The sequence below is a fragment of the Petaurus breviceps genome, unplaced genomic scaffold, assembly GCF_028583685.1.
Source record: "Petaurus breviceps papuanus isolate PSGF00001 unplaced genomic scaffold, PetGlider_PUasm1.0 188, whole genome shotgun sequence".
Taxonomy (NCBI): domain Eukaryota; kingdom Metazoa; phylum Chordata; class Mammalia; order Diprotodontia; family Petauridae; genus Petaurus; species Petaurus breviceps.
The window spans coordinates 33,047,474-33,062,102 of record NW_027185804.1 but is presented as its reverse complement, the minus strand read 5'-3'; the positions used below and the strand labels follow the sequence as shown (position 1 = coordinate 33,062,102).

The 14,629-nt window shown below is 39.7% G+C and overlaps 1 long non-coding RNA gene across 2 annotated transcripts in view; it reads left to right on the top strand.

Moving 5' to 3' along the window:
- Positions 1 to 4,692: 4,692 nt before the first annotated feature.
- The window catches only part of LOC138163437 (uncharacterized), a 60,155-nt gene continuing 50,218 nt past the window's right edge, over positions 4,693 to 14,629 (top strand). For both annotated transcript variants that reach the window (XR_011168883.1, XR_011168884.1), the window contains exon 1: positions 4,693 to 4,938. This is a non-coding gene — a long non-coding RNA (uncharacterized lncRNA). The remainder of the gene's footprint in view (positions 4,939 to 14,629) is intronic.

Sequence of the window (14,629 nt, the reverse complement as noted above, 5' to 3'; positions counted from 1 at the left end):
ATAGAATACTGGGCTTGAAGTCATGAAGATATGAGTTCAAATCTAGCCTCAGACGCTTATTAAATCTGGCCTCAGACACTTACTAGGTGTGTGACTCTATGAAAGTCACATAACCTGTCTGCCTCATTTCCTCAACTGTTAAGTGGGGATAATGTCAGCACCAACTTCACATGGTGGTTATGAGAGTCAAGTGAAATGATGTTTATAAAATAGCATAATGCCTGGTACATACTAGATGCTTAATTTTTTGTAAACTCCATTGCTATATATCAGTAAATCCTCTGCAACTTGGTCTTAAGAGACTTGCCTGTTGTGCTTAATTTAAGTGATTTGCCAAAGGTCACACAGCAAGCATGTATCAGAAGTAGGACTTGAATCCAAGTCTTTCTGATTCCAGGACCAGTCTTCTATCAGTTGCAACATGTTATAAGAACCATGTTATAAGATTAATTTAATGTCGTCTTGTACTTAACTTCAGCAAATCAATTGCCCAAATATACTGTTTCACCACATAATCATTGCAAATTTTCTGCCAATTTTTTTTGCAAAAAAGTGGGGTGTAACCATTATGTGAAGCTTTTTTTCCCCTTTTTTGGAAAAATTGTGACAGCATTACTTAAAAATCATTTATTACCAAAAATGTATTGCTGGCAGATGAACTGTACAGTTTAGCTAGTGTGAGAAGATGCAAGTCTTACCAGATCTTGTGACTTACTCATGGCAGCTTTGGCTACCCACCTTCTCCCCTCCTGCCTGTGATTCTTCATTGCATTGTGTGACAATGCCATTAGTGCTGCAGCTCTAAACAAACCACGAAAGTCGGCTTTCAGAAATACGCTGACAATGCATGTGTGCTGAGAATTCTGGGCTCATGGCTGGCAATGCACGAGAGATAAGTGCATATCCATATGTCACTGGTGAATACTTTGCTACTCTGTTGACCTTTTAAGTGATGAACAGAATTATACCATGCGATGATTACGGATGAAAGTTTACAAACCAATTTTTGGACTGAAAAACAGAACAGAACAAAACACAGGGTGCAACAATTTTTGGTGGCTATGATTATGTGGTGAAATAAGGTAGATCAGAGGAAACAAAGATGGCCAGCAGTTTGTATGGATAAGTCTTGAGGTGTTTATTGGATTACAAACTCAATAAAAGCCATCGGTGCAACATGGTAGCCAAAAAAAAGAAGTAATGTAACTGTTGCCTCTGTGGTACATGGGAGATGGTCCTGCTATGCTCTGAACCAGGTCAGACAGCTACTGGGTACCTGATTTTAGAAAGGACAATGATAAGCTGGATCACATCCAGTTAGGGGTGTCTAAGATGAGAACACACTTTCTAGGAGATTGGAGATCTTGATATATTTGAGGACTGGTTGTAGGATCTCAGAGAATTTAGCCTCAGGATGAGTTGGCTTAAGGGAGGTGGTGGCAGCAGCTGCATGATAGCCATCTTTAAGCATTTGAAGACTTGTCATGAGGAAGAGAGACTTGACTTACTCTGCCTGTCCCCAAAGGGCAGAACCAGGAGCAATGGGTCAAAGTTAAAAAGAGGAAGATCTAGATTTGGTATAAGGAAATTTTGCCTAAAGGTTATAGAGTTATCCAAAAGTGGGGTGGAGGGTGAGCTTCCTCTCATTCTAAGTTTTCAGGCGGAGGTTAAGTCTCTGCTTTTGGGGAATGCTTGCTGAGCTTTTGTGTATTAGAGTGGGGATTCCTTTCCTATGGCGATTAAATTGCCCCTGTGGTCCTTTCTAGCTCTCAGATTCTGTGATACTAGTTGAATTAGATGCTGTAATTCTGGGATTTGTAACCCATTCAAGAAGGTTCTTTATACCCTTTGTCTTGTCCTGAGAGATGCTGGACAAATCAGGTCCTTCTCTTAAAATAGATATTTTCTCTTCTCAAAGTTGTTTCACAAACTAGAGAACTGAATTTCAAGTCAATTTTTTTTCTTCCTTCTTTCTCAGCCAACCAAGCAATACCCTTCTTTCTATTTGTCAGTGGCCTCATTTCTCACTTATTTTTAATTATGTGAAAAATAATAATACTAATCATTAGCATATTTATATCATAGTCTCACAACTATCCTGTTAAGTATGATGGATTGTATTATCACAGTTTTGCAGATGAGGAAACTGGGGTTCAGAGGTGCAAAGTGTCTTGCTCAGGGGCACATGGCTAGCAATTTCTAGGGGTGAGATTTGGCAACTAAGACATCCTGACTCCTACTCTAGCACTCTACTCTGTACTCCAATGACTTCCCTGTCATCTCTCCAGCTACCATGCCTTTTTAGACCAGCAATAGAGCCCAGTTCAGTCTGCCTCCCCCCTCCCCATTAGAATGTAAGCACCTTGAGGGCAGGGATTGTTTTCACTTTTGTATTTACATTTCCAGAGTTTAGCTCTGTGTTGCCTTAGGTAGTAAGTGCTCAATAAATACCTTTTTGTTCATTCATTCATTCATTCGTTCATTCATTCACTCACTCATTCATTTATTCATTAAATTCACTTGTATCTAGCAGCCTCTCATAACATAGTCTTTGGGATCCTCAGCTGTTCATTTTCTAAAAGAACAGAGGCAATTGAGTGTAGTTTCTGTGCAGTCTGGAGCCTTTAAAAGGATTTGAAACTGAAGGCTTATGCTGGCCTCCAATGGCCCCATTTTAATTGCAATTTATAAAGCAGAAATAAATTGCTTTAACAAATGGCTTTGGGAAGCCCTGCTGCTGTCAAATCAAACTTCCTTCTCTTGTCGGGCTGCCGATGGAGATTTAAGTCAAGTGCAATTCACAGTTTCGTCCTTTTATACCAATTCCCAGAATGCACTGCTAGGTCTGTAGATAATTCCCAGCAGTGGCTGGCAGGCAAACCAAGGAGAGGGGAAATTAGTCTGGATATGAGAAAACCCCGCAGGGCATCAACTTGAATCGGATCTTTCTTGCCAGCCAAATAAGTGGATTCCACACTTCTGTTGGAAGTATGGTTGAACTATGGGGAAAGTCACTTTTCTTGGCTGAGGTGCAGAGGTCAGCCCTGGAGAGATGCCTGTCTTCAGTAGGTGAAATCTGATGAAAGCCAGTTAATTGCTTCCTTTTAGACCCTGAAGAGATCCCAGAGAATAGCAGGAGTTTGGCAGAATGTAACTTGTCCAGTGTGTCTGCCTGTGGATGTTTCCTATTTGGAGACTAGAGGTGACATTGGGCCTTATAGAACAAAGCTAGATATTTCCTATTACATCTCACTAACTCTGTATTCTAACCATCCCTTTTCTCAATCCTATTGCTTACCTGACCACCCCAGTTCTGTGAATAAACACCTTTCTTACCATTTAGATCCAACTAACTCAGAAAGAATTGAGTCAAAATCTGACCACAGACCTAGCTGTGTGACCCTGGGCAAGTCACTTCACCTTTGTCAGCCTCAGGGTCTTCCTCTATAAAATGGGAATGATAATAGCTCTTCCTTCCTAGGGTTGTTGTGAGAATCAAATGAGATAAACATTTGTTTGCTTTATAAACCTTCAAGTGTTAATAAGTGCTAGCTTTTGTTATTTTCTCATTACAAAGCACAGACTTAGGTTAAGCTTTGAATGAACTTGTGATATAATAGATTGCATTATGAAAGGAAGTTATGGAGGCTCCTCTAGATTGAAAAAAAAAAAGCTCTGTAATCAACAAGGGCAAATTACTTCAACTTCCCAAGCTTTTCTTTCCTCTTCCATTGTTGTTTGTCTTTCATTCTTCAGGAGGACCATGACTTCAGGGAGATGAAGCCATGACTTGCAAGTGAATTGGTTTTAAGTGAGGCAGGGCTCTGCAAAGTCACCAGCCTCACTTTCTCCCCCAGAGCCATCTGGGACCATCTCCAGTTCCTCTTATAAAGCCTGGATAGTTACACATGTGATAGTTACTTTCCAAGGCAGCTAGGTGGCGCAATGTGTAGATAGTACACTGGGCTTGTAATCTATGAAGACTCATCTTCCTGAGTTCAAATCCAATCTCAGACCCTTACTAGCTGTATGAGCCTGGGCAAGTCACTTAACCCCATTTGTCTCACTTTTCTCATCTGTAAAATGAACTGGAAAAACCACTCCAGTATCTTTGCCAAGAAAACCCCAAATGGGGTCATAAAGAGTCAGACATGACTGAAATGAGTGTGAACAATAACCACCTACCTTACAGGGTTGTTGAGAATTTCCATTGAGAGTGGATGGCTCAGTGGGAATACATGGGAAAAAAAGTCTCATTCAAGACTAAGTAGGCCTAATTGCTGTGTGATTTAGGACAAATTTCTTAACCATTTTGTGCCACAGTTAACTTAGTTGAAAACCATGGATCCTGATACTGATAGTGGAATGGAGAAGGAAGACCTTGGCTTGAAGACAGTGTTGTGGAAGTATATTCAAAGGACACAGAAAATGAATGATCAGTTGCTAATAGTGTAGGGACTGCCAGGACTGTTCTTTCTTGACCCAGAATTGGGGCTTGGTGGCCTTGCTGGTCGCAAATGGTAAGCCCATCTGGCCAGATGCCACCTTTCCTTCACTGGGGCCTTGTTATTTTGGGATTGAAATCTCCAACATGCATCACAGCTGCCACCGTAAATCAGGCTGACAGTCCATTAGGAGACAGATGATGTGCTCAGAGCAAACCTAGTGCAGACTGACCAGGGCCTTGAACGTGCTTATGCTACTGGAAAGCCCACAGCTTGAAGGGCACCTGGCTCCCCCTGGCTCCCTTGAGGCCCAGGCCTGGCTGCCTCAAGGTCATATGGCTCCTTGGAGCCTCACAGGAACCTCCAAAGAAGGAGGGATGTACCTCAGAAGTGAATAGCTGATAATAGCCAAGATTCAATCAAGTCAACAAGCATTTATTTAGTGCCTACTCTGTACTGGGCACTGCGCTGAGCTCTGAGGATACAAAGAGAGGTAATATTTTGGATTTATATAGGACTTAAGGTTTACAAGGCACTGCATGCGATACATTCTCTAACTCTTTCAGTAACCCTAATAAGGTAGGTAGTGAAAATGGAAGCAATCAAGTAGTCAATTTGACCAATATTTATTAAGGAACTAAGCAGCTAGGTGGTACAGTGGACAGAGCACTAGGTCTGGAGTCAGGAAGACCTGAACTCAAATTTGGCCTCCGATGCTTCCTGACTGTGTGACCCTGGGGAAGTCACTTAACCCTCTTTGCCTCAGAATCTGTAACATGAAGAGGAGGAGGAAATGACAAACCACCTCAGTATCTTTGTGAAGAAAACCTGAAATGAGATCATGGAGAGTCAGATGGGACCAAAACAATTGAACAGCAACAACTACCACCACCACCAAAAAGGTGTCTCACATTGTGCTAGGTGCTAGGGATACAAAGACAAAAAAAGAAATAATTCCTGCCTTCAAGAAGATTCTATTCTATCAAGGAAGGCAACAACAGATTCAAAGATAAATACACATATAAAACAAATTTAATTTAATTTAGTTTTTTTGGTGGGGTGGGGTAGGATGGTTTTAGCAACTAGGGATAAAAAGAATAATTTCTTTTAGGAGATCACCCTTGAACTGAGCTTTGAATTATTCTAGGGATTCCCAGAGACAGAAGTGAGGCAGGGATTCCTTCCAGGCATGGGAGACAGCCAATGCCAAGGCATGGAGGTGGAAGGTGGAGTGTTGCATGCAGGCCACTGTAGCTGGAATTATAGTATGTGTGTGAAAAGAGGTAATGTGTAATAAACCTGGAGAGGTGGACTGGAGCCTATAAAAGCCCAGAAGAAAAGTATTATCCTCATTTTACAGATGAGGAAACTGAGGATCAGAAAGGCTAAAAAGTGACACGCCCAAAGGAATGCAGGTGGGATACGGAGTCTTCTGACATTGAATTTAATATTTTTCTGGGTCATTGTTTCAATGCAAGTCTCATCTTATTGCAAATGACATCTGAGCTCTGATTACTAGCTTTTCAGATGCCTTCCTTGGGGCAAAGGGGCCAAGGAGACTTCTTAAATGTACTTTATTGAACTTTGTGCTCATAGCAATTAAAAAAACCCCAACAGCACTCATTTATTAAATAGCTGCTATGAGCCACACACAAACATCAAAATGAAATAGTCCCTACTCTCAAGCAGCTCACACTTTAGGGCATGCATTCTTAACCTGGGGTCTGTGGACTTGTTTAAAAATGATTTGATAACAGCATCTCAATAGAACTGGTTTTCTTTGCAATCTATACATTTTGCTTTATGCTTCTAAAAACCTGACTCTGAGAATCATCCATAGAAACCACCAGATTGCCAAAGAGGTCTATAACACACAGGAAACATTAAGAACTACTGCTATAGGGGGATGGGACTGAGACTGACAGTCAACACCTTGACAAAATCTCCAGTCATTTCACTGCAAAATCTCTCCATTATACAGTGAGTCAATTAAAAACATGACTAATGTGGAAATAGATTTAATATAATTGTGCATGTATAACCTATCAGATTGCTTGCCATCTTGGGGAGGGAGGAAAGGAAGGAGAAAAAGTTTGGAACTCAGAATCTTATAAAAGTGAATATTGAAAACTTTCTTTGCATATAATTGGAAAAAATTAAAATACTATTAAAATATCAGACTTAGTGGGAGCTCTGAGGGAGAATAATGACAAAATGGACCACTTTCAGAAGAATTGATTGTAGGAACTGGAGATATTTGGGGGTGAGACACAGAGCCAAGATGGCAGAGTAAAAGCAGGAATTTGCTTGAGCTTGACCCCCAACCCCTCCAAATGCCTGGAGATGTTTAGGCTGGAGAAGAGAAGATTGGAGGAGATGGGGAATGATGATATCTGGCTTCAAGTATTTGAAAGGGGGCAGCCAGGTGGCTCAGCGAGTAAGAGCACCGGCTCCAGTGTCAGGATGACCTGGATCAAATCCGGTCTCAGATACTCAGCACCACACCCAGAAATAACTGGCCGTGTAACCTTGAGCAAGTTACTTAACTCCGATTGCTTTAAAAAAAAAAAAGTATTTGAAAGGCTACCTTGTGGAAGGGGGATTAGGCTTATTTTTCCTGGTCCAGGAGGGAAAAAGTAGGAGTGATGAATGGAAGTGACCAAGAGGCTCATTTTAACTGGGTGTAAGGAAACATTTTCTAATATTCAGAGCTTCTTCAGAATGCAATGGAGGATCCATACAGGAATTCTTCATTCTAACCTACAGTCACACAATCCTGTTCTCTTTTTCACTGTGTGACATGCCTTCCTGTTAAACGTGGAATTAAAACATGGGTATGAGGTTGTACTTGATAGTGCGTTGGGGGAAATCTATTTCTCATTTGGAAAATAAAATCATGGAATCATAGAGCTGGAAGGGACCTTAGAGGTCATCAAGTTCATCCCTCTCATTCTACATATGAGGAAACTGAGGCCATAGGATCATAAATTCATTGGAAGCAACCTAAAAGACCATCTAGTCAAATCTCATTTTACAAAGGAAGAAGCTAAGTCCATATCATTAATCCAGGATTGGAAGGGACCTCAGAGGCATTTAAGTCACATTACCTCATTTTACAAATGAGGAAACTGAGGCCCAGGAGGATGAAGTGAGCATCCCAAAGTCACATAAGTAGTAAGTGCCAGGGGCAGGATTTGAACCCAAGTCCTTTGACTCCAAATCAGGTGCTCTTTTGATTTGCTGTAAGTCATGTAGGTATTGTAGTGGTAGAGCTGGGAGTTGAACCCAGATCTGGTTCCCTGTCTAATTTTTCCATCCTCTCACCCCCTACCCCTGTTTCTCTAAAAAAAAACATCAAACTATCACATTTTTGGAGTTCTATTATTCATCAGATGATATTGATGTCATTTCAAGTTAATTTTAAAATACCAATACAAAGTTATCAAAATTATTTCTGTTTGAAGGTCTTAAATGTTTTTTTTAACATGTGGTACTCATAGGTCCCTCAGTAGATAATAAACCCTCTTCTCTATTCTCTGTGGTCTGCCACATATTGTTTTTTTTTAAGAGAATCTTATTCCTAAAACATCTTTTAGATATGGAGAGGTTGATCCAGAGAGCAGCAGTGCTAAGATTTACTTATCTGTGAATGTGGAGAGTGTTCCTAGAAGAATGTAAGTTCTCTGAGGACAGGGGCTGCTACAGTTTTGCTTTTGTACCCTCAGTACCCAGCACACTGCCTGGAACACTGAAGAGATACTTAATAAATGCTTGATGATTGGTTGATGTGTTCCAGTTCTGAATCTATGATTCCAGGATCTTCCATGCCAGGAGTTCTTAACTCTTTGGGGGGACCCTTTTGGCAGTCTGGTGGAGCCTATGGCCCCCTTCTCAGAATCGTGTTTGTGAATGCATGAAAGAAAATATGTAGGATCACAAAGTAAACTGGTCATATTGAAATACAATTATAACTGAGTGTGTGTATGTGTATTTTCTGATTGTCCTCAGGTTAAGAATCCCTATCATGCAGTATAATAGAAGGCTTTAAAGAATGAGTTGGGACCAAAAAATTCTCATCCCTGAAGGGCATCTGGTGATGAGCTTCTCTGAATGTGTTCAGATTGGTCCTCAGGTGGCCTACAGTTTGTCACTATGCTCGGAATCCTTTGGTACAGTGTCACCAGGCTTGAGCTCTCTTGGCATAGTCTTTAAGAACCCATAGTCACCTCCCTGCAGTGATGAGACATCTGAAAATGGAGAACCAATTAGTGACAAAGAGGCATTCATTTCCTTAGGCATATCCTGATATGTCCAATTCCCCTCCAAATGTTTCCATCCTGGCCCTCTCCAACTGACTCCCCCCCACCCCCACCCCCAGTCAAATTCACTATTATTCAACTTACTGAATATATATTTCACTTCTGGGTGGTTATCATTCTGAGTATTTATTTGTATTGCTCAGCTCAATCTATCCTTAATATACGGGAACAGAATGGGCCTGCTATTAGCCAGGCACATTATGCAAGCAGCCTTATTGAGGCTGAAGTCTCCAGGTGATATAATATAGAACTAGAAGGACCTGCATTGCCTTCTGAATCGATGACAATATGTGATTAATGCTTTTTAAAAAGATGTCAAATGAACCCGTGAAATCGCTGCTACTAGTAAATATTAGAAATGAATTACTCTGGGAACTCTGATGGCAGTGGTACTATGTCATTTGCATGCTGATTTACATACTGGTGAGACTGAAAGCTTTCTTGAAATTGCGTTGTATTACTTTTTACATCCTTCCTGCATACTTCAGCATTGTAAGTTCATGTTCTGTTACATTGTATCCTTTGATTAGAATGTGAGTTTCTGGAGGGCAAGATCAGGTTTTTTTTTTCCGCTTTTTATCCCCAGGACCCAGCACAGAGGTTTGCACAAATTAGTCACTTAATACATATTTGTTAAACTGACCTGAATGGGCTGAGCATTATTTGTAACTGACCTGCCCACAATCCCCCTCTCCTAGATTTCATTATTGTCCAGGAGATCTTCTCCCATCACCTCTGTGCTTCCATTGAACTCAACAAATATGTATTAAGGGTCTACCGTGGCTAAGACAACATGCTAAGCACTGGGATACAAAACCCTCTGCCTTAAAGGGACTTCTTTCCTTTGGGAAGGAGGTACCATATATACAGGTAAGTTAAAACAAGGTATGGACCAGGAATGGAGAACCTGCCATATGTGACCCTCTAGGTCCTCAAGTATGACTCTTTGACTAAATACAACTTATTTGGAATTTGACTTGTTTTGAGGGCCACATGTGGCCTCGAGGCCATATCGTGGACAAAACAATTTCAGGGAGAGAGAATGAATAACCATGGGATCAGGAATGGTCTCATATAAGAGATAGCACCTGGAAAGTGTCATGAAACAAATTAGGGAATCCAAGAGGTAGAGGTCAGGAGGGTGTGTATCTGTAGCAGCAAGCACCCCAAGCGTGCTCAGGGTTTGCTGCCAATACAGGTTCTTGGATCTGCTTTGATAAAGAAAAGCAACTCAAAATGGGTTAACAAGCTTACTTTAATCAGTTAAACATGTATCGTTTACCTAGTTCGGGGGAAAGAGGTCAGCACCCTGAACTTCAGAATATACAGACAGAATTATCAAGACAGAAACAGATCAAGTAGACAGATTTCCAAACTGTCCAACCATTACATTCATACCCAATCAACATCTGGGTTTTTCAAAGCTGGGGGGCTCTGGACAACGGCTTCCCAGAAACCAGATCAAATCACAGAACACTTCTCAAAGTGAGCCCCAACACAAAGCCTCACATCAGGGCTTATATAGCCTTCTCCTGGCTCAGAGAATGTAACCTTATTGATCCACTGGCCAATCAAGAAGTATCTACTGAAAAACAAGCCTCCCACCCCAGGCTCCAGGTGCACTTTAGCCTAGGGGCAGGGAAGATCTTTAAAATTTACATTCCCATTACAGTATCCTGGAGATGGGGAACCACTTGTGAAAGGATGTGGAAGTGGGAGACAGAATATCAGGAACGGAAACAGATGGCGGTCCTGTTTGTCTAGAACAGAGAGTGCATGAAAAGGATGAAAATAAAGTAAGGCTAGATCTCTATACAGTCTCTTGAGGGTTTCACATTCTATGAAGCCCCACATCAATCATGGCAATTGGAGAAATCTGAGACCCTAGGATTACTTTTAGAGGACTGAAAAATAAATGCCACTAAGTCATTTCCTGGCACCTGTCTGAAAGTTTCTTAATCTTTACCAACTGAATATTGAATGCCAACTGAATAAGGCTCCTGTAAAACCCCTACTAGAAAAAGATCTGGCTCTTAGGAAAGGCATCTAAACAAGTTGAAGTCAGGGGTTAGGGATAGTTTCTCCTGCCTAGAACAGAAAGGAATTCCCTGCTGCAAACAGGTGCATTGCAGTAGATACTTGAAGCTATTTTGATGCTGACCCTTAAGCTAATTGGTACATTCTTGGGCATGTTGAATAAATGTCTCTGAAACTACAAATAAGCAGTAATTAGATAGTGGCTCTATTAAATGGGGATGAGATTTATTTAATCTCAGTCCAATGCTAACCTTTTTGTATCCTCCTTAAATAAGATAAAGCAAAATTCTCTTCCCCCTAACTTTTTCTAGCTAACTTTAAAAGTCATCTTCTTTGATGGCAGATTGCTTGATGGATCCATGAGCCCATCAATGGATTCTATTGATCCCTTTTGTGTTGTTTTTCAATCACTCAGCTGCAGCTTGCTCTTTATGACCCCATGGACCGTAGCACACTCTTGTTTTAAACCACAAAATGGTTGGACAAATTCCTAGCTCCATTAACAGTGCGTTAATGTCCTAGTCTTCTCCTAGCTACTCTAACACTGATTGTTTCTGTCTTTTATCATCTTTTCCTGTCTTATGGATCTGAGGTAAAACCCAAGAGTTTAAAAACTTATTTTTTTGTTATTAATGATTTGAAACATTTTCCCATATCTCAATAATCTTTCATATATGATCTAGCCAACATAAATGGAGGTCTTCCTTTGAGGTCAGGAGTTTTTAACCTGAGGTAATTAAAAATTTTTTTGAAAAAATATTTTGATTATAGTATTTTAATATACTTGGTTTTCCTATGTATTTTATTTAATGGATTTTAAAATATGCCTCTAAGAAGGGGTGTACAGGCTTTACCAGACTTCCAGAGGAGTCTATGACATAAAAAGGTTAAGAACCCAAGGTCTAGGCCTTTTAACATTTCTTGGATACTTCTGCTGCAATTGGGCTGTTTTATCTGTGGTTCCTAATACTCAGTTTGAGACTGACTCATCTTTTTTTTTTCTAATCACATATTTCTAGGTTGTGTCTTTAAGGTCACTTCTTATATTATAGACTATCAATGATAATATGCCTATTATTACCACAAGTTATCATTTTGATAAAATATCTGTTGAGATTCTCCCTTCCCTGTTTTTCTGTTCTGTGGTTATAGAATTATATAACTGGACCTCTGCTGAAATTTAGACTTGAAAAATGCTTTGAGGCAGAGAACCCATTCATTTAAGATTACAAAGTCTATATAGTGAAGTAGTTCAGTTCTACCAAAAAAATGCACCTTTGTACATCCATTCCCCACCAGTGTTCTTTTTTTCTGTTTTAAAATTTTTTCTTTATTTTTTCTGTTAAAACATTTTTAGTTCTTTATTCTTTTTTTTTTTTTAAAGCAATCAGGGTTAAGTAACTTGCTCAAGGTTACACGGCCAGTTATTTCTGGGTGTGGTGCTGAGTGTCTGAGCCCGGGATTCGATCTCCAGGTCGTTCTGACACTGGAGCCGGTGGTCTTACTCGCTGTGCTACCTGGCCGCCCCTTAGTTCTTTATTCTTTAGGTTTTTTTCTGTTAAAATTTATTTAGTACTTTATTTTCCCCCAATTACATGTAAAAAAAAAACTTTTAACATTCATTTTTAAAACTTCGACTTCCAAATTCTCTCCCTTCCTCCGTCCCCACCTCCCTCATTAAGAAGGTAAGCAATTCGATATAGGTTGTACATGTGTAGTGATGCAAAATCTATTTCCACATTAGTCATGTTGTGAAAGAAAACATAGACCAAACAGAAAAAAAAATAAAGTTAAAAAAGTATGCTTCAATCTGTATTCAGACACCATCAGTTCTTTGTCTGGGATGGATAGCATTTCCCATCATAAGTCTTTCAGAGTTGTCTAGGCTCATTGTATTGCTGAGAATAGCTAAGTCACTCACAGTTGATCATCTTATAATATTGCTTTCACTTTGTACACAGCACACATTTCACTTTGCATCAATTTTCCAGGTTTTTCTGAGACCATCCTGCTCATCATTTCTTATAGCATCACAATTACATAGAACAATTTGTTTTGCCATTCCCCAATCAATGGGAACCCTCCCAATTTCCAACCCCTGTCCAACAGAAAAGAGCTATTATAAATATTTCCATACATATATGCCCTTTTCCCTTTAGTTTGGATACAGATCTAGCAGTGGCATTGCTATGTCAAGGTATGCACAGTTTTATAGCCTGGTGGAAATAGTTCCAGATTCCTCTAAAAATGGTTGAATCAGTTCACAACTCTACCAACAGCGTATTAATGTCTCATTTTTCCCACACCCCCTCCAACATTTGTCATTCTCTTTTCTGTCCTATTAGCCAATCTAATAGGTATGAGGCAGTACCTCAGAATTATTTCAATTTGTATTCCTCCAATCAATAGCAATTTAGAGCACCTTCTCATATGGCTATAGACAGCTTTGAGGGGAATGACTCCTATTTTTTTAAAATAAATTTGGCTCCGTTCTCTATATACTTGAGAAATGAGGCCTTTATCAGAGAAACTTGCTTCAAAGATTTTTCACAGCTATGATTGCTAGAAGTATTTTCTTCTATTCTATTCCTCCCCCTGTTTATTCTATTCTCTCTCTCTTCTAACCCTGTCCCTCCTCAAAAGTGACTACTGCCTCCCCCAATCTGCCCTCCCTTCTATCACCCCATCCCCTTCTCTTATCCCTTCCCCCTTCCTTAGGGTAAGATAGATTTCTATATCCAATTGAGTGTGTATGTTATTCCATCTTTGAGCTAGTTTTGATGAGAGTAAGGTTCACTCCCTCTCCCTCTCCCCACATCTTCCCCTCCACTGTAAAAGTTTTTTCTTGCCTCCTGTGAGATAATTTATCCTATTTTACCCTTTCCTTTTACTTTCTTCTGGTGAATTCCTCTTTTTCACCCCTTATTTTTTTATACCATCTCTTCATATTCAAGTCACATCTGTGCCCTCTGTCTATAGATGCTCCTAATTGCCCTAGTAATGAGGTTTTTTATGAGTTACAAGTATCTTCTTCCTATGTAGGAATGTAAAAAGTTTAACCTTATTAAATCCTTTATTATTTCCCTTTCCTGTTTACCTTCTATGCTTCTCTTGACTCTTCTATTTGAAAGTCAAATTTTCTATTCAGTTTGGGTCTTTTCATTAAGAATGCTTGAAAGTCGTCTGAATATCCATTTTTCCCCTGGAAGGATTATGTTCAGTTTTACTGGGTAGGTGATTATTGGTTGTAATCCTAACTCCTTTGCCCTCCAGAATATCATATTCCAAGCCCTCTCTAATCCTTTAATCTAGAAGCTGCTAAACCTTGTGTTATCCTGACTGTGACTCCATAATATTTAAATTTTTTTTCTTGTTGCTTGCAATATTATCTCCTTGACCTGGGAGCTCTGGAATTTGGCTATAATGTTCCTGGGAATTTTCTTTTGGGATCTCTTTTAGGAGGTGACAGATGGATTCTTTCAATTTCTATTTTACCCTCTGATTCTGGAACATCAGTTTTCCTTGATAATTTCTTGAAAGATGATGTCTAGGCTATTTTTTTTTATCATGGCTTTCAGGTAGTCCAATAATTTTAAAATTATCTCCCCTGGATCTATTTTCCAGGTCAGTTGTTTTTCCAATGAGATATTTCATATGGTCTTCTATTTTTTTATTCTTTTGGTTTTGCTTTATTGTTTCTCAAAAAGTCTTTAGCTTCCATTTACTTGGTTCTAATTTTTAAAGTATTGTTTTCTTCAGTGAATTTTTGTGTCTCTTTTTCCATTTGACCAATTCTGCTTTTCAAGGCTTCTCATTGGCTTTTTGCAC